General features: G+C 43.6%; 1 protein-coding gene and 1 long non-coding RNA gene across 2 annotated transcripts in view; both read right to left on the bottom strand.

Moving 5' to 3' along the window:
* Window positions 1–21,779, bottom strand: part of TSPAN5 (tetraspanin 5) — a 167,863-nt gene that overhangs the window by 143,566 nt on the left and 2,518 nt on the right. The gene's annotated exons all lie outside the window — the stretch shown is intronic.
* On the bottom strand, window positions 3,351–9,664 carry LOC106728124. Its single transcript, XR_001364379.1, has 3 exons — window positions 9,496–9,664; window positions 6,189–6,336; window positions 3,351–3,614 (listed from the first exon to the last, which is right to left on the bottom strand). It is a non-coding gene; the product is annotated as an uncharacterized LOC106728124 (long non-coding RNA).

Raw genomic sequence — 21,779 nt, 5'->3', positions numbered from 1 at the left:
AGTGGTGGGGGTGGAGGGAGCGCAACAAAGAGTTCCCGAAGGTTGCAATCCTGGAAGGAACTCTTATAAGAACAACTGCAGCAGCTAACCAAACCCTGAGGCAAGTGCTTTGCACTCATGACCTCTTTATTCTTTCGCATCTTTATGGCAGATACCATACTGTTGGTAGAAGGTAGACAGAAACGAGGAAATGTTATTGGAAGCAGAGGTAAGTGCCAAGTTACAGTCAGGAAACGTAAGTTCACAATTCACTGGTTCCTACGCCCCAATTCCCACAGGGCGACGGGAAGAGGACCAGGTGGCCTTGGCCAACACATCATCACTGCGGAGGACCCCTGGCCCTAGGGAACCTGGATGCTTTATAACGGACATTAAACACGCCTACCCCTCTGCTTCACACGGCACAGCTGGGGAAGAAAACAGGAACATGGGCGGTCAGACACAGGTAAGAGCCTATAACAGGTTGGTTTTCATTCTGTCCGAATTAAGAAGCATTTAAGTTTCTAAGTCAGGGAAGTGTGACACAATCCCATCTTCCCCTGGGGAAGTCTCCCTGCAGGAGAGTGGGGAGAAAGGAATGCTGGGGAAGGAAGGGAGGACTACAATAACGCAAGTGAGAACAGGTCACACCCTGGGCCGAGGCGGAGACCAGTGGTGGAAAGGAACACAAGATAGCGAGTATTATTGCTTGCAGTGCTGTTCAGAGTCGGGGATGTTAACCTACTTAGAAGCTAACGCCTCAGCCTAGCAGTTTCCCAGATGCGGGCAGGAGACATGGAACGCCTGGGTCAAGGACAAACGGGGGTTTTCGAACAAATCAAGAGCACTAGCCACGGTGCCAGCATTTGCGCCAGTTCCTCTGAGTAGCAGTTCCCGCAGGACATGGCAAAGAGGGCTCACCGTGAACTCCGCTACAACGGAGGACCCCTGAACTTATGGAACCCAAATTGCTTTTTCAGGGGCATGTACCTTCCAGGGCTTCTTACTATACAAGCGTCTTTGAAAAGACAGACCAGAACAAAGGCAGTCGGAACAAAGGCACACATAGACAGCAGGCCTTCCACGCACATGGACAGCAGGCAGGTGGCTTCTGGGGTCGCACACAGGCGCCTGGATGGCAGCTCGCGCTGGCAGCTCACGCTGGCGGCTCACACTGTCCCGCCTTGCCTGCAGTATGCAAATTAGCCACCATCTTTGTTGGCGGTTAATTTGCATATCGTGCTGATTAGCCAATGGGAGGCGTAGCGAAGGTACAGTCAATTACCATGTTTGTCTATTATTAGGTAGGATTGCTTGCAGAGGTATGCATTAAAATAACTTCCCATATAAAAATGATCTCTATTATCTGTACATTGAACTAGATAACACTTCACAATATAAAAGAAAGTAAAGAAACTGGAAATATTTGGTTGGCAGCACTTCATTTTGATAACAAATATACTGGTTTCAAGAGTCAATGGTAAATGCAGACAATTACTTACAAATGAGGGTTAATTATTTTGCACATGAGTGAGCAAGCTTCTTCATCCATTAGCATAAGCGAAGAAATGGATGACTTGGCTTCAAGGATGCAGTAACAGAGAATAGGCAACTGCAAGTCTTTTGGGCTCCTTGGGCCAGTGAAGAGGGAACCCTGCCCTGGTCGGGCGGCTCAGTTGGTTAGAGTATCGTCACATACACCAAAAGTTATGGGTTCGATTCCCTAGGTCAGGGCACAAACCTAGGTTGCAGATTCAATCCCAGGTAGAGGTGCGTACAGGATGTTTCTAACATCATTGTTTCCCTGTCTCTGTCTGTCTGTCTGTCTCTCTCTGCTCTCTTTCTAAAGATCATTACACATATCCTCGAGTGAGGATAAAAAATAAAAATATAAAAAGAGTGGGCCCTGGACTAGTTTCTTGGCCCAGTCTGCATGGTCCCCAGGCACTCGAGCAATCCTTGTCAGACTGAGAAACCATCTCCCTGGGCAAGGAGCTCCCGGCCCCAAACCTCACCACCCTCACCACCACCAGGCTCCTCCTCAAGAGGTGCAAGGCACAGGTGGTGCTAACAGCAGGTCTGAACCCATTCGACTTAAAAGATCGCCCATCTTACATGCCACTAAGTGAAACCTTTGGGTGACTGCCCAACGCACAGCAAGCGCCACACTGGACAACTCCCAGGAGCATCACGCTCGCCCGAGGGAGCTGTGCGGTCACAGCCTGCGCAGCTACACGCAGTGGTGCCCCTGGGGAGAGAGGGTCACTCCCTCAGATATTGACCCATTAAAACCCACTTCCTGATCAATGGTTTACTTAGGCCACGAATCGCTAGATTCCAGAAGCCATCATGGATCTAAATTGGTGGCTTTTTTAATAATTTTCACATATTATGAAACAGATTAAAAATATAATTTAGAATTAGGTTCTGACTAAATGCCAGTAAGATTCATGTTGGAAACTACGGGAGTGGGGTTTCAACATCTTATCGTCTATGTTCGAGCTCTGAGAGTCATCTCTCCACCTAGATGCTTCATGTCAAGCTTATGACCAGAGACATTGTTCTTTTGATGGGGAAGGATCGAACACCTTTGGAGGTAACAGGTAAACACACGTTCACAGGTATGTCACAAAGGAAAACACAGAAACCAAAAATACCATTCCGAACAAATGCTCTTCCTTGGCTTTGGTCGGTGCCACGGGTGTTAATTATGAATGCTTCTCTAAATGCCCAAACCAGCTTGGAGGTGATCTCAGTGTCATTTCCCAATAGGTTGGTTAACTGATTGCTTGAAAACAAATTCATTCTGCAAACGTCAAAATGCAAACAAATGCTCTGCCCTGGTCCAGCTGCAGCAGAGCCACGTTGTTTCTGAGGCGGCTCCTCCTGCCGCTCCTTAGCCCTGGCCCGCTGCCCCGGCCCGGGCTGCCCCACCCCTGTCTGTTCTTTCGGGCCAGATGTCTGGCGATCTCTGCATCTTGTCCCGTCAGTGCCCGCCAGGGCTGCCGAAGCTCCCAGCCTTCTGGGCTGTCTCCCCCGCCACCAGAACCCTGGAGGCTGTTGCCCTGCACTCTCCAAATCAGCCACTCACAGGTGTCCGCTGTACACCTCACCTCTGCCTCAGGATCCACACTTCCTGGTGCGAAGACGCCTCGGCTCCCTGGAGACATCCTGGCCAGTGGCACGGAGACAAGGTGCCTGAGAAGCCCTCATCAGGTCTCAGAGACCCAAGGAGCCTCCCACCATCGCCTTCTTAACCCCATGATTTGCAGGTTAGGCCCAGGTGATTATGTTCTACACAGGACACATCTGAACACACTTAACTGGCTGTGTACTCACTCACCTTTTACACGGTGCACCTGCGTCTGGCTTTGATTTGCCTTTACCCTACCTACAAGGTAATAAATTAGCCGGTTGCTACGGGCATACCTCGATATCTCGTGCTTCTCTTTACTGCGCATCACAGATGTTGCGTGTTTTAAAATTGAAGGCAAGGCGCTCCACCAGCAAAACGTTACGACTCGTTTAATCGCGAGACTCGCTTTACTGTGGTGGTGGTGGTGGTCTGGAACAAAACCCGTAATATCTCTGAGGTATGTCTGCATTCCCAGAAGCTGGCAGAAGACACACGACTCCTGGGTCAGAGGCAAAGGACTTTATTATACACGGCACAGCATGTTTGTGTCGGTCCTCCTGGCCCCCAGATTCTAATGGGGATGGTGCTAAGGGGCCCAGGTGGAAGCTGCACGTGCTGTTCTAAGTTCCCATCACAGCCGAGGAACCAGTGCTTAGGGAGCCTGCTGCTTTATCCTAAGCAGTGAGATTGCTCTTTGTCCCCAAGAGAGACATCACCTCATCCTTCAAGGTTGCTCGCTGCAAACATAACCCTAAGAAATGGCCCAGTAAAGAGCATTCTTGGCACACCTAGCAGGACATTAAAAAACACAAGAGACCTGTGCAGGAGTGTCTCCCCACAACCCGGGTGTATTCCTAAATGGAGACAACCACCCTTATGGGGTTCACAGTCCCAGCAACTGCTCCACAGGAATTCCCACTGCAGCCTTCGTGTCATGAATTGTAAAATGAGCAGCAAATGCCCCTCACAGGAAGGGTCCTTTGAAACACCCATAATTCAATCGTTCCGTCCAATGGCACAGTCTGGGGTCCCCCAAGCACATCTCCCCTCAATGCAGCCTTTGTATCTCCTCCTCCTTTGTTTTACCCCCTCTACCTTTGAAACTTATTTTTGTTTAAAAATGTACTTTTAAAAAAACTAATAAATGAATAGTGGACAGGATAGAAGCTGATCTCAATCTGGGCAAAACTGTAGTCCCAGAAATCTTCGTCAGTACAGTTAACGGAAGAGAAACCACTTGTGATCGGTCAGAAAACAGAAAACAATGAGGCAAAGTTCCCCTTGGCACATGCTCACACTCTGAAAGGCACTAACTTCAGAGAAGGAAGCAGCTTCCTTTCATTATAACGTCAATGACTTTCCAGACTTATACTTCTGACTTCCCATATAGTACTGAAAACCATTTAAGATGCCTGGTTGCTTAAAGTTCAATAGCCCACAAGCACCATTTGTAACAAACACTTGTAAGCATGTAAATATGAACTAAATTAGAAAATCTGTAATTATCGCAGAATAAATTACATATTAATAAGTTAACCATCATACGTGTGCATAACACATTTTTGCAGAGTGGCCCAAATGGATATTAATTTTGTTCCTAAGTGAAGAAAATTATTTTAGATTCGACTAACTTACAGTATTTCAATAATGATTGGATATCTACTCTACTTTAGGCATTTTCCCAGCCATCTTCATATTATTTTGGTTGGAACTGTAATGCTCTCCATATACAACCATTTAAAAAACAAAACCCAGAAATGACCCTCAAGGCAAGACATGAGACATGCTGACATTTGTGATATGGAAGCCGAGGGCTGGTCAGGTCAGCCGGGGTGGGCCTGGGGGACAGCTGCAGCTAAACATGAGAGGAAGTTAAGGTCCAAAAGAGAGGGGAATCGAGCAGCTGCCCTGGCTAGGAATTTCTCAGACATCCAGTTGCCAGAGGAAGGCATGGAGATACCATCTCCGCCAGTGAGTGAAGGAGAACAGGAAACCGACAGAGCCTTGCATGAGTGGCAAGTTCTATGATACAGACTGCACTTCCCTGACATGGGAAGTTGAGGTTCCTGGACACTGGCAACACCTTTCCTGGGTGATAATGAACCCAACGCCTGCATCTGTGCTGTGGTATCTACTCCGCCCTGGATTACAAGGTCAGCATTCACTGAGCACTCACCCTCTCAGAGCTGCGCGTGTGTCGTCTCGTTGAGTCTCTACAATTTTCCTAGAGGCAGGCTCTACTGTTACCCATTTTTTGCCCGAAAGGAACAGTGCAGCGTGATGAAGTAACTGTTCATAGTTACACAGCTTAGAAGTATCAAGGCCAATATCGGACCCTAAGTAGTCTCTTAATCACCATCTTTTATGTTGCAATAGTCCAGTGATGGCGAACCTTTTGAGCTCGGCGTGTCAGCATTTTGAAAAACCCTAACTTAACTCTGGTGCCGTGTCACATACAGAAATTTTTTGATATTTGCAACCATAGTAAAACAAAGACTTATATTTTTGATGTTTATTTTATATATTTAAATGCCATTTAACAAAGAAAAATCAACCAAAAAAATGAGTTCGCGTGCCACCTCTGACACGCGTGTCATAGGTTCGCCATCACTGCAATAGTCAATGCCTAGCTTTGGGGGTGGGGGCAGGAAAGGTTAGAAATAAAGAACAACCCCCTCCTTTTTTTAAATATTACCTCGTACTATCTGGAGCTCATCAGTGCATAACAAACAACAAAATTAATTCCATGAGTGTATGCATTCAGTAATAAAAGAAACCAAATAGGACATATGTGAATTCATAGATTAAGTTCATCACCACAGAATCTTCAAACATCTAATAGCTCGGATAAGTGAAATACGAACAATATTAGAGATGACAAAGAATTTCAAATAATACCTATGCCATCAAGTTTAATCTATTCAATATGCAAAACTTTATGCACAAATTAATTGGAAGCCTTTGCGTTTCTGCTAACTTGAAAGCCACATGTGGGATCCATATGAAGCAGTTTTCTGAGACTGCTCATTCCAAAGCACAAGAGTAATACATAATAAATAACCTGAATACTTACTCAACATAAGCAAGGTTGATGTTAATCAAAATGACTGCGCCAAAACTGCTTCGTAGAACTACATGGCGTCAAAGTGCTGGGACCTGGAAACTTGGGCAACTGGCGTGCACACAGCCTTCAGACGCACAGGCCAAACGCCGACTTCATCCTAGTTCAATGCATAAATGGTGAACAGATGCCTTCTCTCCCGTTGTCCCCGCTACACACTCTCCCCGTGCAGCGAGCCCGAGAATGGCTGAGCCCACTGAGACGCTAAGCTCCCAGCATAGCAGCTGTTCCCTGCTTTATAAATTGGGAGCTTTGCTTAGAATTTTGCTTGGGGGTGGGGTGGGGGAAGATTGGAGAAGGAGGAAGATTAGGGAAGAGAGGTAAAAACTAGAAGGCTAAGTGATTTTTAAGGTCCCTTTCAACACATAAATTCTAAGATTATATAATCAGACCGCAAAAGACCAATTAAAAGGTAATTCCAATACGTGGGCACTAAAATGACCCACAAGAACTCTGAATTACGTATTTGCATTTCTGTTCAAAGTAATCATATATCATATATCCTTCATGAGCTGGTTAACCTTTTAAAGAGTGAGAAGGAGATTTAGCTTTCCTAAAAGCAAAGAACCCTGTCTTCTAAATTTGGAATTGAAATCACAGACAGAAGGGAGAAGAAAAGGGGGAAACTCAATAGAAAGAACACTTGAAATTTAAAAACTGCACTTGGGAGGTTCTTAACAATAATTAATGATCTGTTAGTGCCTCCAGCTAAAATGTAGTAATTTCATACTTCAAAGAGTTTATTTCCTAATCTTCATCTAGGAACAAAAAAATACAATAATAGTCTTTCTTCCTGCTATGTCTTCTTAGATACTAAAAGTGATCTCCGGTTTTTATTTTTAACTTAAAAGAAAATTTCATTTAGTTTGCATATTTATAGTATGTACTGTGATAATGAAATTTCAGTCTTTTATGCAAATGAAATTGTTCTGAGGTGATATGGTAGCTTTTCTTTTCCCAAAGAGAACACATATGTTCTTAACAATAACAAAAATCCAAAGATATAGACCAATACATAATATACATGAAGGATATATGATATTAATGTATACCCTTGGATTTTAAAATATATATTATCTAAATGAAGCATGTGTTTCACAAAATAGAAAAGATATTTCAATCTTTTAGTGACCCCAATCCTTTCATTTCTAAAATATTCTGCATTTTTTAAAACAATAAGTAATACACTATTTTTGCAGCTTTTATACAATAGTGTTAAATCCTCACTGGAGAGCAACTTTAAAACTCTCAAAGCATACAGTAAAATATTAGGCATTATTAAATCTTGCAGACTCAGGAAAAAATGAAAATGCCACATATAACTCCATCATCTAGCCATCTCTTCATTCAATTTATTCTTCCAAAAACCAATAGATGAAGATGAAAGAAGTGGTATCAAAGAAACACTATTTTCCTTAGGATTCCAGTTATAAGATTAAAAAAAAAAATACGAGAATTGGGGATGGGGGCAGGCAGAGATTAAACAAAAAAATTATATGCATATATGCATAACCCATGGACACAGACAATAGTGTGGTGAAGGCCTGGGGAGGGTGGAAGGGGTCAATGGGGGGAAAGAGGGGACATCTGTAATACTTTCAACAATAAAGATAAATTTTAAAACTAAATAAATAAAAGAATAACATAAAAGAAGTAAATACATAAATCAATATCTTAGGTAGCATTTCTCCCATGAGTTGCCATGCGGATACCAACAATAAACCAGGAGTTCAGAAAGTTCCCAACTACATTTTTCTGTGTACCGTAAGGTCATGTTGAGAAACATTTAGAGATAGGAGGCAGGTTTTTTGAGTTTTTGTTTCCTAGTTACTTAAAACACTATAACTCTCCTTTTCGAGTACAGGGTTTCTCTCAAATGCCTAAAGCAGATTTATTGATTTTGTTTTTTGTTTTTGGTTGTGTGAAATTGATGTTTATTCACAAGGTATTTGTGCTGTATGTTGAAAACACTTACTCTACTAGTAAATGCTATCTGGAAGGGGGAAATGCCAGTAAAGTCAGAAAAAAAACGCTGAAAAGGTAGTGATGGCAAAGCACATTTTTCCTTTACAAACTTACGTAACTGAGGTTTGCTAAATTCAAATCCTTGTAAGTGAACTGAATCTTTAAAATGTTTTCTTTTTGGTTGTTTTTTCTGGGGCATTTGTTCATGGCTCTTAGAGCATTTGACTACTAACTTCAGAAATGGTTCTTTAAGCCAGAAGTCTTCTGAAGTATCATCATCATAATTTATATTTAATGAATGCATACTGCATGCCATGCACTGTACTACACATATTATCTTTTCTCTTTTTTTTTAATCCTCACCCAAGGATATTTTTTCTTATTTATATTAATTTTAGAGAAGGAGGAAGGGAGAGGGAGGGAGGGATGAAGGGAGGGAGGGAGAGAGAGAGAGAGAAATATCGATGTGAGAAAGACTCACTGAATCCACAAACTAGGCATGTGCCCTGACCGGGAATCAAACCTGAGACCACCCAGTGCACAGATGCTCCAATTAAGTGAGCCACACGGGCCAGGGTGATTTCCTAAGTATTTAAGGTTGACTTCCTGTTAGCCTGAGATATAATTTTCCGAAGTATTTTCCTTTTTATACCTAAGATGCAGCTAACTACTCACTGGCCTGGGATTAGCAACGTTTCAGAAATGGGGGATGCCCTTCGTTTTTCCTGACAGGAAGCAGAACCTGGAGGAGGCAAAAATTTCAACACGTCCCCCAAGCACTTTACCTCTAGAGACATCTCACTAATAGGTTTCAGCTTATAAATGCATGTCTCCCTGCGAATTACTTAAAAGCAGTGTTTCCCAAAGTGTGGTTCCCCGGCGACCTGGGAGCCAGAGGAGACAATTTTAGAATATAGCATTAAATAACTTTGAATAAGAAAGTCATGTCCGGTTCTCTCTTTTAATCCTCTGTTCTAGTCAGGGACGAAGTCTCCATTAACAAACGCTGCGCCCTTGTTAATCTCCATGGTAACAAAGGAAAATCTGCCTGGCACCAATAGCTACCTAGAAGGTAATAAGCCATATTATTGTTATTGTGTGCATTAGAACAGTAATATTTTTCAAGTTTCCTTTTAAAAGAAAGGTATTTAAGCTTTAAAAATGAAGTCAATTTAAAAGAAAATAAGTTTGAAGTGATCTAGATCCTTGCAACTCAAAATGAGATCAGTGGACCAGCAGCTACTGGTGGGGAGCTTATTAAAGGTGCCCGATCTGTGGCCTCTCTCACACCTACTGAATCAGAATCTCTGTCTTCAACAAGATCTGAAGAACTGTGGGGTGGCACAAGAGTCTGTCCCAAACCATGCGGGCAGTTGGCAAATGACTGAGCTCTGAGATGCCTCACTGCTTCAGATCATCAGGTGGCTATCCTCCAGACACTCTCCAAAATCAGGTTGAGGAGGTTAGGACAAAAAGGAAACTTGAGTGCTTTCTCAATGGGCAGTTGCAAACAATCAATGGATTGTGAGATCAATGAGTGAATCTAAACCGGCATGTTGGGGGTTTAAGTGATGGATAAGCTAAAATTACTTTAGATACATTCCTAAAATATCCTGTCATGGCACATATATCATTCGTTTTACCAACAAATACTATAGTGAGATTCTACTCAGCCCTCCCCTTCATCCTTCCACCTTCTAGGGCTGGGGTTTTCTGCACACTTTCTGCATGAGAATGAGTGACAAGGCTCCTTGCACCAACTCAGTTAACATGCCCTGGCTTTTTCTCCCAGAGCTGAGTGCAGTGAGAGAGATTATGCTCAGAAATAGGACAACCTGGGTCTCCTGCGTCAGGTGGCAGTAGTGGAGGCAAAGGAGCACAGCGCTCAGAGCATCTCATCAATGCCCCGGGGAGAATCCAGGCAGCCACTCATTTACCAAGGTGGGCGACTCACTCAGTCAATGATCCAGGTAGGTCAGCCAAAATCCTGGCTGTGCATCAACGAGAAGGACACACAGTCACTGACTTGATGAAACCCTTTGAAACCTAAGGAATTTCAAATACACAGAGTAAAGCAATGACCAAAATACATAGGACTTATGAGATCATAGAAGCTAAAAATATATAGTTACAGCCATCTAGATATTTCCAGAATATCCAGGTTTAACAAATGTTAATAAAATGTTTCCCAGTACAAAACATTAATATGAAACAGTTTGGCTTTGCAAAAAAAAAAGTGAAGAAGAGTGTATCGAACTGGGTAAAGAAAAATGGGAAAATTAACAACAAACAATAGATGCAAACTCAGAGACTGGTGTCCATGATAAGAATCACATGCCATTCATTTCGATGAAAAGAACATTGTGAACATATGTTAGATCTTTTTCCCTTTAGTTACCTTGAGAATGTACTTATGTAAGCAGAACATTACAGAGAACAAATAATATATGTTACAATGTAAGATTATTTTAATGGTTCTGAAAAAAAAAAGAAATTACGGGTGTTGAGGAAAATCTATATATATAAAAGGCTAATAAGCAAAGTGTCCCCTCAGGAGTTCGATTGTTCCCTATGACATGCGCTGCCCACCGGGGGTGGCGAGGAACGAAGGAAGGCCCCAGCTGGCAGCCAGCAGCTGGGGAAGGGAGGCCCCAGCCAGCAGCTGGAAGGCCCCGATCTGCCCTGATCACCGGCCAGGCCCAGGGACCCTACCCGTGCACGAATTTCGTGCACTGGGCTCATAGTAGAATAATAATTGCTAATACCTCTTGCAGAATCTAAGCACTTTACACATATTAACTCCCCTAATCCTCATGACTCTGAGATAGTTGTTAGGTCTTAATACTACTATTAATAACATTAATTAACCCTATAGCTAAGAATGCCACTTTGCAGATGAAGAAGAGACAAATGGCAGGGTGAGTAACCTTGTCTAAGCCTGGGGCAGGAGCTGGGTAAAAATTCAGACATACTCAAAGTCCAAACTCCTTCCCACCAGACTCTTCTGCCTGCCTACATGTCCCAGGAGCACTAGGAAGCCCATGTCAGGATGAACCTTTTCTCACTCTCTAATACTGTACTTTATAAAGAACTAGAGGCCTGGTGCACAAAATTCATGCATGGCGGGGGGAGGTCCCTCAGCCCAGTCTGCCCCCTCTCACAGTCTGGGAGCCTTCAGGGGATGTCCTACTGACGGCTTAGGCCCGCTCCCCACAGCCGCAGTCTGGCCTTCCTCTGCGGGAGGCGACCGGGCTGATCAGGGGAAGGCATCACCCCCATCACCCCACTGCTGCTGCCACTGCCGGCCACCACAGCTGCCAAGGTGTTTTCATCAACACTGACTCCAGTCCCTTCACCATGGAAAAATGACAACTTTCTTTAGGCATTTTCAAGATGTCTCTTCACAGGATATGACATTTCTTTCTTTCTTTTTATCTTCACCTGAGGATATTTTTCCATTGATTTTTAGAGAGTGTGGAAGAGAGAGGGAAAGACAGAGAGAAACATCAATGTGAGAGGGACACTTCGATTGGTTGCCTCCTGCATGAGCCCCGACCTGGGCCCTGGCCAGGGAGGAGCCTGCAACCTAGGTACATGCCCTTGATCAGAATCGAACCCGGACCCTGTGGTCCATAGACCGAGGCTCTATCCACTGAGCCAAACCAGCTAGGGCAGGATATGACATTTCGTAGCCCTTCCAGCAGCGGACCTTTGTTTTTTCCTCCAAGAGTGAGGTGGAAAAACCCTAGACCTTCTTGGATTCTTATTACCCAAGTTACCAAGAACACTGCGAGTGGCATACAGGGAGCTTAGTCAAAGAGTGATCAGAAAAGGTGTTTCCTCTGCAGCTCACGCACAGAGGCAGGCCTGCTGGTGCGCTGCAGTGTGTCCACTCCGGGCCTGCTCCAGCCACGCCGTGATGGCTTGGGCAGACCCCCCCCCCGCCCCCCCCCGTCTCTGGGCCTGCACCATCTGTGGCTTGCCTCACCATGCATGCATTCCCCTCCCGCTCATCTGCGCGTGCAGCCTCCTCCTGAGCCGGTCGTGACTGTTATGGTGTCCCGGCTAATTTGCATATTACCTCTTTTTATATATATATATTTCCCCACCCTCACCAATTTGGCTTAATGGATAGAGCATCAGTCTGCGGACCAAAGGGTCCCAAGTTCGATTCCGGTCAAGGCACGTACCTTGGTTGCAGGCTCCGCCCCAGCCCGGGCCCTGGTCAGGAGGCAACCAATAGATGTGTTTTTCTCTGTCTTTCACTCTCTCTAAAAGATCAAAGGAAACATATCTTCAGGTGAGGATTAATAACAACAACAACAACAAAAAGAATTTTCCCAAAAGCCCAATGACTGTGGAGTCTTCAACAGTTAAGAGGCTGGGCCATACTGATCCAACTATATCTTAAGACAGGAAAACAAATTTTTGGTATTAAATGCTTCAACCGTGATCAGAACTACAGTACTGACTTGGCAGAATAGAGTTTTAAGGCTGCTTCAGGGGAAATATTAACAGTTGGGGGAAATTTTTGTTGGAAGCAAAACAGTATACTTTGAGAAATGCTTAAGTCAGGTATCCCTTTTATTGGGACTACTTAATTAAGTACGAAACATTAAAATAGCTGGCCTGAATATTTATTAGAGCACCAGCTGTTCCCTCCAGATTTTTAGAAATTTGAGCCTTCATGCCAAGTATTATTTAGAAAAAATTTTCAACAAGTCAGAAGAGCCCTATGCCTTGTAATACTCATCCAACTTGAAAATAGTAGCTGGAAGGCTCTGGATTATCACTGTGTATTTTCAGTGATGTTTTGTCACCCATTTCCAAATACTACTTTGTTATTGTGGTTGGTAAGTACATTACTGAAAAAATTATACACTGCATTTCACAATTAATGATCCTTCATGTACATACAGATAACATCAGAGTGCTAACCACAGGGTTCGTATGCCATTTGGGGTTTATTTGTGTGTGTGTTTCATAGTGATGATGACTCTGCGCCCAGTAAAACATCTCAGAGAGATCATTTCGATTTTTATTCAAAATTGTATTTCTTTTAGGAGCCCAGCCATAATCAAATACCTAATTTATTTTTTAAGGGGGTAAGGGAAAGGAAGACCTCAAGAAAATAGTAGGAAAATTCACTGTTCATATTCTGAATATTCTATATTGAAACTTTTCTTGCTAAAGAAAACTGACAAATAGCAGGGCTGGGTCTCCTGTATTTGCTTTACTATCCGCTCTCAGTGCTAGTGCTGCAAAATTATATATGAGGAGCCCTAGACAGTGTACCTCAGTGGATAGAGCATCGGCCTGCAGACTCAAGGGTCCCAGCGTGCGAGAGGCAACCAGTTGATGTGTCTCTCTCACATCGATGTTTCTCTCTGTGTGTCTCTCCCTCTCCCTTCCACTCTCTCTAAAAATCACTGAAAAAATATCCTCAGGTGAGAATTAAAAAATAAAGTAAATTATATATGAGGGAAGGAACATCCCTACTGCGGCATTAGCGCACAGTGCACTCAGTGAAACTGCAGTGGAGATGCAGAAAGCAATTCCCGTTCTCCCAAAACGAGGGTCCTGGAAGCCCCGAACATCCCTACTGCGGCATTAGCGCACAGTGCACTCAATGAAACTGCAGTGGAGATGCAGAAAGCAATTCCAGTTCTCCCAGCCCCAAAACGAGGGTCCTGGAAGCCCCGGGGGAAAAGCAGGCTACGAAGCGAGCACCTTGGACACGGAGGCTGGTTTTGGATGGAAGAGCAGCTGGCTGTGTGGCGCTTAGGCCCAGTCCACGGCGCTGATGTGTGCAGGACCGGCAAGTCCAAAAGGACAAAGTGCCTGCTGCTTCCTTGCTCCTGTGGGGTAATAAGTAGCTCCTATCCCTCCGTGATGCTAATTGTCCGGGTACTAAACGCAGTTCAGGTGGTTCTCTTCAGCAGCGACGTTCTCATTTTGTTTCTAGGTTTGCTTTCAGATTTAAAAATAAACTGGCATTTTTGGATTAATAAAAAATTCCATGCGGGATAAAGTGGGCCACATTACTTTTTTTCTCATAAACAAAGAACATGAGCCTCAGGAGCTGGTGAAATCAGCCACCCTTGGGTCAGAACTCTGCACCACCCCCTCCCAGCTCCCCCACGCGAAGGGTCCCCTTGGAGAGCAATGGGAAGAGGTGCCACAGCCTGCCAGGAAAAACAAGCCAGACTTCTCCACCTCTGCTAGCCAAGCATCAGAATCGCCTGCGGGGATTTAACAAACAAAAACCAGGAATACCAGGGCCCTATCCTGACCTACTGAATCAGATCCCCTGCTAGGAATACTGAAGTGTCCCGACTAACAACTTATTTCGTATGCTGCTATATCTCTAAAGGGGTGAAATATCAACTAATCCTAAGGAAGTCACCCTTAGTCAGTGGGAGGGACTTGCTATGCATAAAGGGATGCATGCAAAGGAGAAAATTCCATACCAGAAATAATTCTTTTTAAACATGCCTTGACCATCAAGATTCAAGAACAACTGAAGGCTAGAATGGTGGTTTTCAATTGTCTGCTTAAGCAGGAGACCCCCTTTTTTCCCCCAAGCAAAATCCTTCATGGTATCCCAAAGTATCAAACCTAAGGGCTGACCTTTTCTGGGGAAACAGAGGTCAGAGACACTCCTACCCAGGCCCCTGCACACCTCAAGGAAGCCTGAGGCTGCTCGTAGCACAATTTGAAAACCAATGGCCCAGAATAAGACATCTAGATGTTTAAATACATATTTTTAAATTCAATTAACTAGAGCAGTGGTCGGCAAACTCATTAGTCAACAGAGCCAAATATCAACAGTACAACGATTGAAATTTCTTTTGAGAGCCAAATTTTTTAAACTTAAACTATATAGGTAGGTACATTGTTATTAACTTAATTAGGGTACTCCTAAGGCTTAGGAAGAGCCACACTCAAGGGGCCAAAGAGCCGCATGTGGCTCGAGAGCCGCAGTTTGCCAACCACTGGCCTAGGGAGATGGGTTTAACAGAAGTTCACTTGAAAAAGAGGGGACAGCCCTGGCTGAGTAGCTCTGTTGGTTAGAGTGTCGTCCCATACGCCAAGGTTGTGGGTTCAATCCCTGGTTAGGGTACATACAGGAGTCAACCAATGAATGCATGAATGGGTGAAACAACAAATCAATGTTTCTCTCTCTCTCAAATAAAAAAAAAGAAAAGAAAAAGAGGGGAAAGTTTCATTGCACTAGAAAGTCAACTTAAGCCAACAATGTCCTCTGACTGACAGGGAAAGCAGGGAAGCATGTGCAGTGTCACCTGGGTTAATAATTACATACTATCGGTATTAAGAGGTTTACCTCTTACAAAGCACCTTCACGTGCATCATCTCACTGGATAACAACTCTGGGAGCTATTGGAATTATTTTCCCCATACTGCAGGTGAGCAAGTGGGGAACTACCCTGTGAGAGTACCTTACTCAAAGATAAACAGGCAGTAGCAGAGGCTTCTGCCTCCAGGTCAAACAAGGGGGAGGGGAGGAGGGGAGGGTAACAGCCCACTGTGTTCCACTGTCATTGCTACATTAATGGAGGTGTATCCAAATGGGACCACAAGCAGAGTCCCATGACCAGGGCAAAGAACAATTCTGGAAATAATAAATGAAAAGCACATGGAAAACTAAGAGCTTTCAAAGACATAAAAACAGGTTTAGGAATGACATAATAGCTATCTATATATATAAAAGCCTAATATGCAAATTGTCCCCTCGGGAGTTTGACTGGGAGACCAGGAGTTCGATCGCTCGCTATGACGTGCACTGACCACCAGGGGGTGGCACAGAATGAAGGAAGGCCACAGCCGGGAAAGGGAGGCCCTGGCCAGCAGCTGAAAGGAAAGCCCCGGCCAGCAGTCAGAAGGGCCTAATCGGCCCTGATCGCCAGTCAGACCTAGGGACACTACCCATGCATGAATTTCGTGCACCCGGCCTCTAGTTTTTAAATAATGAAGGGCTATGGAAAAGGGAGATTAGTCTTATTTTGTATTACACATGTATAACCTATGCCATGCCCCTTCTCCTTCCTGAAAAACTCAGTCCTGAAGCCATTTTTGGGAACCAAGTATGGTGGGCCTTTGTTCAGGGACTGGCAAGGGGAGGGATGTAGAAGCCCAGAGGCGGAGATCACAGCCTGGTCAGAGTGAGAAGGGTGTTCACACTGGGGTGTGGGGTTGTGGCACAGCACGTTGGAGCACCAGCAGGTAAGGAGGGCAGCCATGTGCGGGACGGGGCAGCAAAGGAAGACCGGATACATACAGGAGCTTTATCAACTTAGTGAATTGCTAAGAGTAATAAGAGCCAGGAATCTCATTGTCAAAGAAAGTAGTTATACATATGGAAAAGGAAAAACCTAAAATAACCTTGTGGTATCAGACAGGGATTGAGGTGTCACTGTGAACTTTTGGTTTCTAAAATGTATAGCTAAATATAGAAACAAAGGTGTACATGTATGCATGTGTGAAGATGTGTATATGCATACACACATTCCATTGTTCTGTCCACTGAGAGAGCCCAGGGTGGTGATACCCTCCTAGCCATGAGCACACTTAACAACCAGATGTTGGCTTCTAAATACTATTCTCCACTCAAAGGAACCAGGGCTCCTTGGAGAAATGGCTGATACAAAACAGATGACACCAGTGAACTACAAGATGAGCTTGGAACATCCTGTTCTGCCAGAAAACAAAGACGTACTCAAAAAATGATGGAGTTAAAGGGCACAGGAGGATTATTATGTGTAATAATGTAGTATTTGCCTGAAAAGACTGCCCCTGATGCCAAACCGGGACCAAATGGAACATCAAAGTAAGTGACGAGAGTAACAATGTACTTAAAACACACTGGGGGGGAGGGGGGGGGGGAAGAGAAAAGAATAAGTTCTTGCTGATGCAAATAAGTTAATAGATCCAAAACTTGATGAGGAATGGGCTATTTACAGTTTCAAAGTAACTTGCCACAAAATTACCAAAAAAGGGTAAAGAGTAACTTTTTTGGTGGAGAAGCTTAGCAGATAGCTCTTTAATCAAGTGACCATCACCAGCAGTGGGGAACACAAAAATCAGGGCCACCTGATGGGATGCAACAGTACAAACGCAGCATCATTTCTGTAATTTTCCTGCCAAAGACGCACAGCTGAATCTAAGAATAAGGAGACAGCAGGCGAGCCCAGACTGAGGGACATTGTACCAAATAACTGGATTATCATCTTTAAAAGTGGCAAGATCCCGACAGTGAAGGGCTGACAGAGCTTAAAAAGACTGAATACGATGTGTGTTCCGAACTGGATTCCTTTGCTTCCTAAGACCTGATTGGAACAACTGGGAAACATGTATGAGGCCTAAGGACTAGTCAGCGGTTCTCAACCTTCTGGCCCTTTAAATACAGTTCCTCATGTTGTGACCCAACCATAAAATTATTTTCGTTGCTACTTCATAATGTAATGTTGCTACTGTTATGAATCATAATGTAAATATCTGATATGCAGGATGGTCTTGGGCGACCCCTGTGAAGGGGTCGTGGCCCACAGGTTGAGAACCGCTGGACTAGATGCTGGAGCTGTATCAATGGCCGTGCTGTGGCTGTGTAGTTACAGAAACTACACACTAAAGTGGTGCGATAGCCATCATACTAGCAACTTTTTCTCAAGTGATTCTGGATAAAAACAAATTGTACAACTTGCAATTTTTCTATAGGTGTGAGAGTATTTCAAAATAAAAACAACAGTAAGTTAGGAGGATAGAAATGACAGAGAAAGAGATTACATCTGGTGTGAGGATAGATGAAACTCTAACGATTCAAGTGTTCTGAAAACAGATCCCTCCTTAGAAGGTTTGGCGGGATGTTAAAGAGGAAATGCTTCACTGAATAGGAAGTTAGAGGAGATGACACCTATGTACTTTCCAATGATTTCATAATTCCTTCATTCAGCGAACACTTATTAAACACCTACTATGTTCCAGACAATGTACTGGACACCAGGTGTATGAAAATTACTGAGACACAGTCCCTACAACTGAGGCCCTAATAATGCAGTGAAGTACAATGATTTGGAAGTTAGAGATTTTAAGACAGTCATCCCCAGTGTTAATATAGAAAGAGGCATGTGAATCAAGAACACTGTCTTTAATACTCCAATTTTCTTTTATGGATTTTTAATAGATGACGCAAGAGTTTATTTTTCTATCATACTCTTTACATTTCATCCTAGCATTATTGTGCTTGTGGGTGGTGTTAATTGAGGCATATGCAAGAACTTTATCACTTTTCCATTATGAACAGATGTAAGTAACTTGATGTTTTACTTTAAAATAGCAAGCATCTTCTAAAATAAGTTTCACAGGAGAAGCTAGGGCTATAGTCACTGGAAGAGACTTAACACTCCAAAAGTGAACGCTGACATGTTCTTCAACGCCTCAGAAGTCACTTCACATCTCTGTACTCCAACTTCTTCACCTGTCACAATATGCTTGTTCGATGCTTTGAGATGCTTAGAAGAAAGACATGGTAATTATAAAGCTCTGTTGAAACACAGGTGGCTTTTACCCTCTACCAGGGACCAACTATTACTGTGGCCATATTAAGACAGAATGATCCACCTCAGTGAGTTCCCGTTGGCAGTTTTATGGTGGGTGGAACATTATTTGATTTTCCAACTTTTCCCCTTGGCTTCATTTCAATCTTCCAGGCATGTCATCAAGTGAGAATGCTTCAGTGCCTTCTCACTGACCCAGGAGTGAGCCACCAGACCAGGCAAGTCCGCCCGTCTTCAGTTGCTTCCCCCGCTGAGGTCCGTACACCCTTCTTTCACGTTTCCCATATGACACTTTCATAACCATATTTAGCTTTCTTCCTACCATCTCCCTGTAATTCAAAAGGCAATTTAGACTCCCATATGGTTGCCATCGAAGCTAACAGATGTCTAGCAAATTAAAGCAAAAATTATGACTTATAAACTGCTGATGTATCATCATTCCAGAACATCTTACAATTTATAGTGAATCATAAGGCAAGGCTTCCTACTTGATGCCCCCCCAAGGTTCCTTAAATCTCTCTCCTCTCTGCATTTAAGCCCTGTGGAAACAAATTAGGTACAACATTCTGCCATCAACCCAGGGTAAACCTCCACTTAAAGGCATAACGTAGTATTTGCAAGCACATCAAAGAGAGTTTGGCCTCACGTATCCAAGGCTGTTCCAATCCTTGTACAGCAAAGAGAAGAGAAAAGTGACTCGGTTCTCCCAAGTCTTTCAAGGCTTCCACTGATCCATGAGGCTTTTTTTCTAAGAAGTGACAATTAAATCTACAGAATCCATTCCCTTCATCTCCTTTCTATCCAAAGGGTCATCATCATCACCTGGGAGTAACGATGCCAACGTACCACCAGGCTCAGGTATTCTAGAAATTGTAAAGCCCACGATGGGACAAGTATGAAATCTGGAGATAATAACATGCATGATATTCACCATTCTTTAAATATTGAGACATTGTGCTTGGTAATACATTTTCACATTGACTCCTTCAATTTATAGCTCCATTAGATAATGTTACCATCCCTCTATAAACAAGAAGTTAAGGTTCAGTACAGCAGACTGCATTTGCCAAAGATGGCCACAACCCACTCAACCTAAACACCTGTCCATCAAAAGATGGAATCCCTTTCTTCACCCTCTTGAACTTGAGCAGGCTCCATGCATGGTTTAACTCAGTGGTTCTCAACCTTCCTAATGCTGCGACCCTTTCATACAGTTCCTCATGTTGTGGTGACCCCCAACCATAAAATTATTTTCGTTGCTACTTCATAACTGGAATTTTGCTACTGTTATGAATCGTAATGTAAATGTCTGATATGCAGGATGTATTTTCATTGTTATAAATTGAACATAATGAAAGCATAGTGATTAATCACAAAAACAATATGTAATTATATATGCGTTTTCCGATGGTCTTAGGCGACCCCTGTGAAAGGGCCGTTCGACCCCCAAAGGGGTCGCGACCCACAGGTTGAGAACCTCTGGTAACGGGTGAAATAGATGAAAGTGACAGTGGGCCGGTTCCAGGTATAGCGTTAACCGGCTGGAAGCTTCTTCCATTCTGAGACCAGAAGAAGCCACCTGTAGGTCCTCCAGCCAACAACCCTGGCTGAGCGCTCAGCAAGGCATCCCCCTCCCCCAACTGAGTCTTCAGGTAACTCCAGCCCCGGCTACATCTCACTACAACCGTAAGAGAGATGGAAAATGCCAATTGCCCAGATGAGGCTGGGCAAATCACAGAACTGTCAGGTGTTAACAATAAAGTTCTGCTTTAAACCGCTAATTTGGGGGGCTTTGTGTTATGTAGCAACAGAGAGCGAGAATATGGAGATAATTTACTTGCCTAGGAAGAGTTCAGAATTACAGCCAGAAATCCAAAAGGGTCCAGAGCAAAATATCTATTAATGGTGGGCAATGGGCCGTGGGAGCTCAGTACCCAAAAGCAGCAACTGTAACACAAAGCTCCCTTTTTCTTCCCTACCCCACCCCTACGTGGCCTCAGGGTTTTCTGAGAAATGTCCTAGTACGGTGACACCCTCAATAGCATCAATTCCCTTCAGGCTTGAGTTCTTGCGATATAAAATAGGGAAAATAAGATTCCACCACCACCACCCTGTGATACCTAATGAGAAAGGAATCTGTACAAGATGTTGACTTTGTTACTCAGAACATCATTACAACTGTCTTATAAAAGGATTCAGATTTTACACATGAAACTCTAACTCTAATAATAAAAATATATTTAATGACTGATGGCGGGAAATGCATACCAATAGGTGAATAAGACGAGAAGAAATTTTTAAAAGATTTTTTAATGGAAGAAACTTTGAGGAAGAAATGGAATAATAAAATTGATCTTCAGACAAGTCTCAGTAGGAGAAAAGGTCAATAGTTTAACAAACACCCAATATATGCTACTTTCAGCACATATTAATACCCGCCTCTACTATTCTTCTTCCCCAGCATATTGGAACTCAATGGACTCATTCTGTTTCAGAACTAGGAAGAACCTTAAAACTTGTCCAATTCCTTCATTTCAACTGCTGAGAAACTGAGACCCAGGGCAGTTAACTGAGCAGCAAGGAGTCAAACTAGTCGTTAGCAAGAGAACCAAGCTCAGTGCTGGTGCGACTACATTTTCAACTTTTGTTTTACCAGAATTTTACCTCCAAATGTCTTCAATGTATTTCAAATTTATTCTAGCATTTCACAGCGTGAACATGAAAGATTAGGATAGCATGCTCTCTGTTGTCAATCTCTTCTTCCTAGCTGCGCGAGTCTGCTCTTTCTGGCGTCACAGGGAGGACGATGACTCTGCAGAGAGCACAGGTGTGCAGCTTTACAGACGCAGGCTGCCAGGTGACTGACTCCAATTCTTCAGCCACTAACATCATAGTTTGAATTACTTTCATCAAATATCAGGGCTGCCTTCCTGCTGATCACCACTAGAGACCAGGGTACTCACAACCTGGGAGACTTAAGTATGGGGTAATTCTGAGGCAGAAA

The sequence above is a fragment of the Myotis brandtii genome, unplaced genomic scaffold (genome assembly GCF_000412655.1).
Source record: "Myotis brandtii unplaced genomic scaffold, ASM41265v1 scaffold538, whole genome shotgun sequence".
NCBI lineage: Eukaryota > Metazoa > Chordata > Mammalia > Chiroptera > Vespertilionidae > Myotis > Myotis brandtii.
This window is presented reverse-complemented; position numbering and strand designations above follow the sequence as displayed.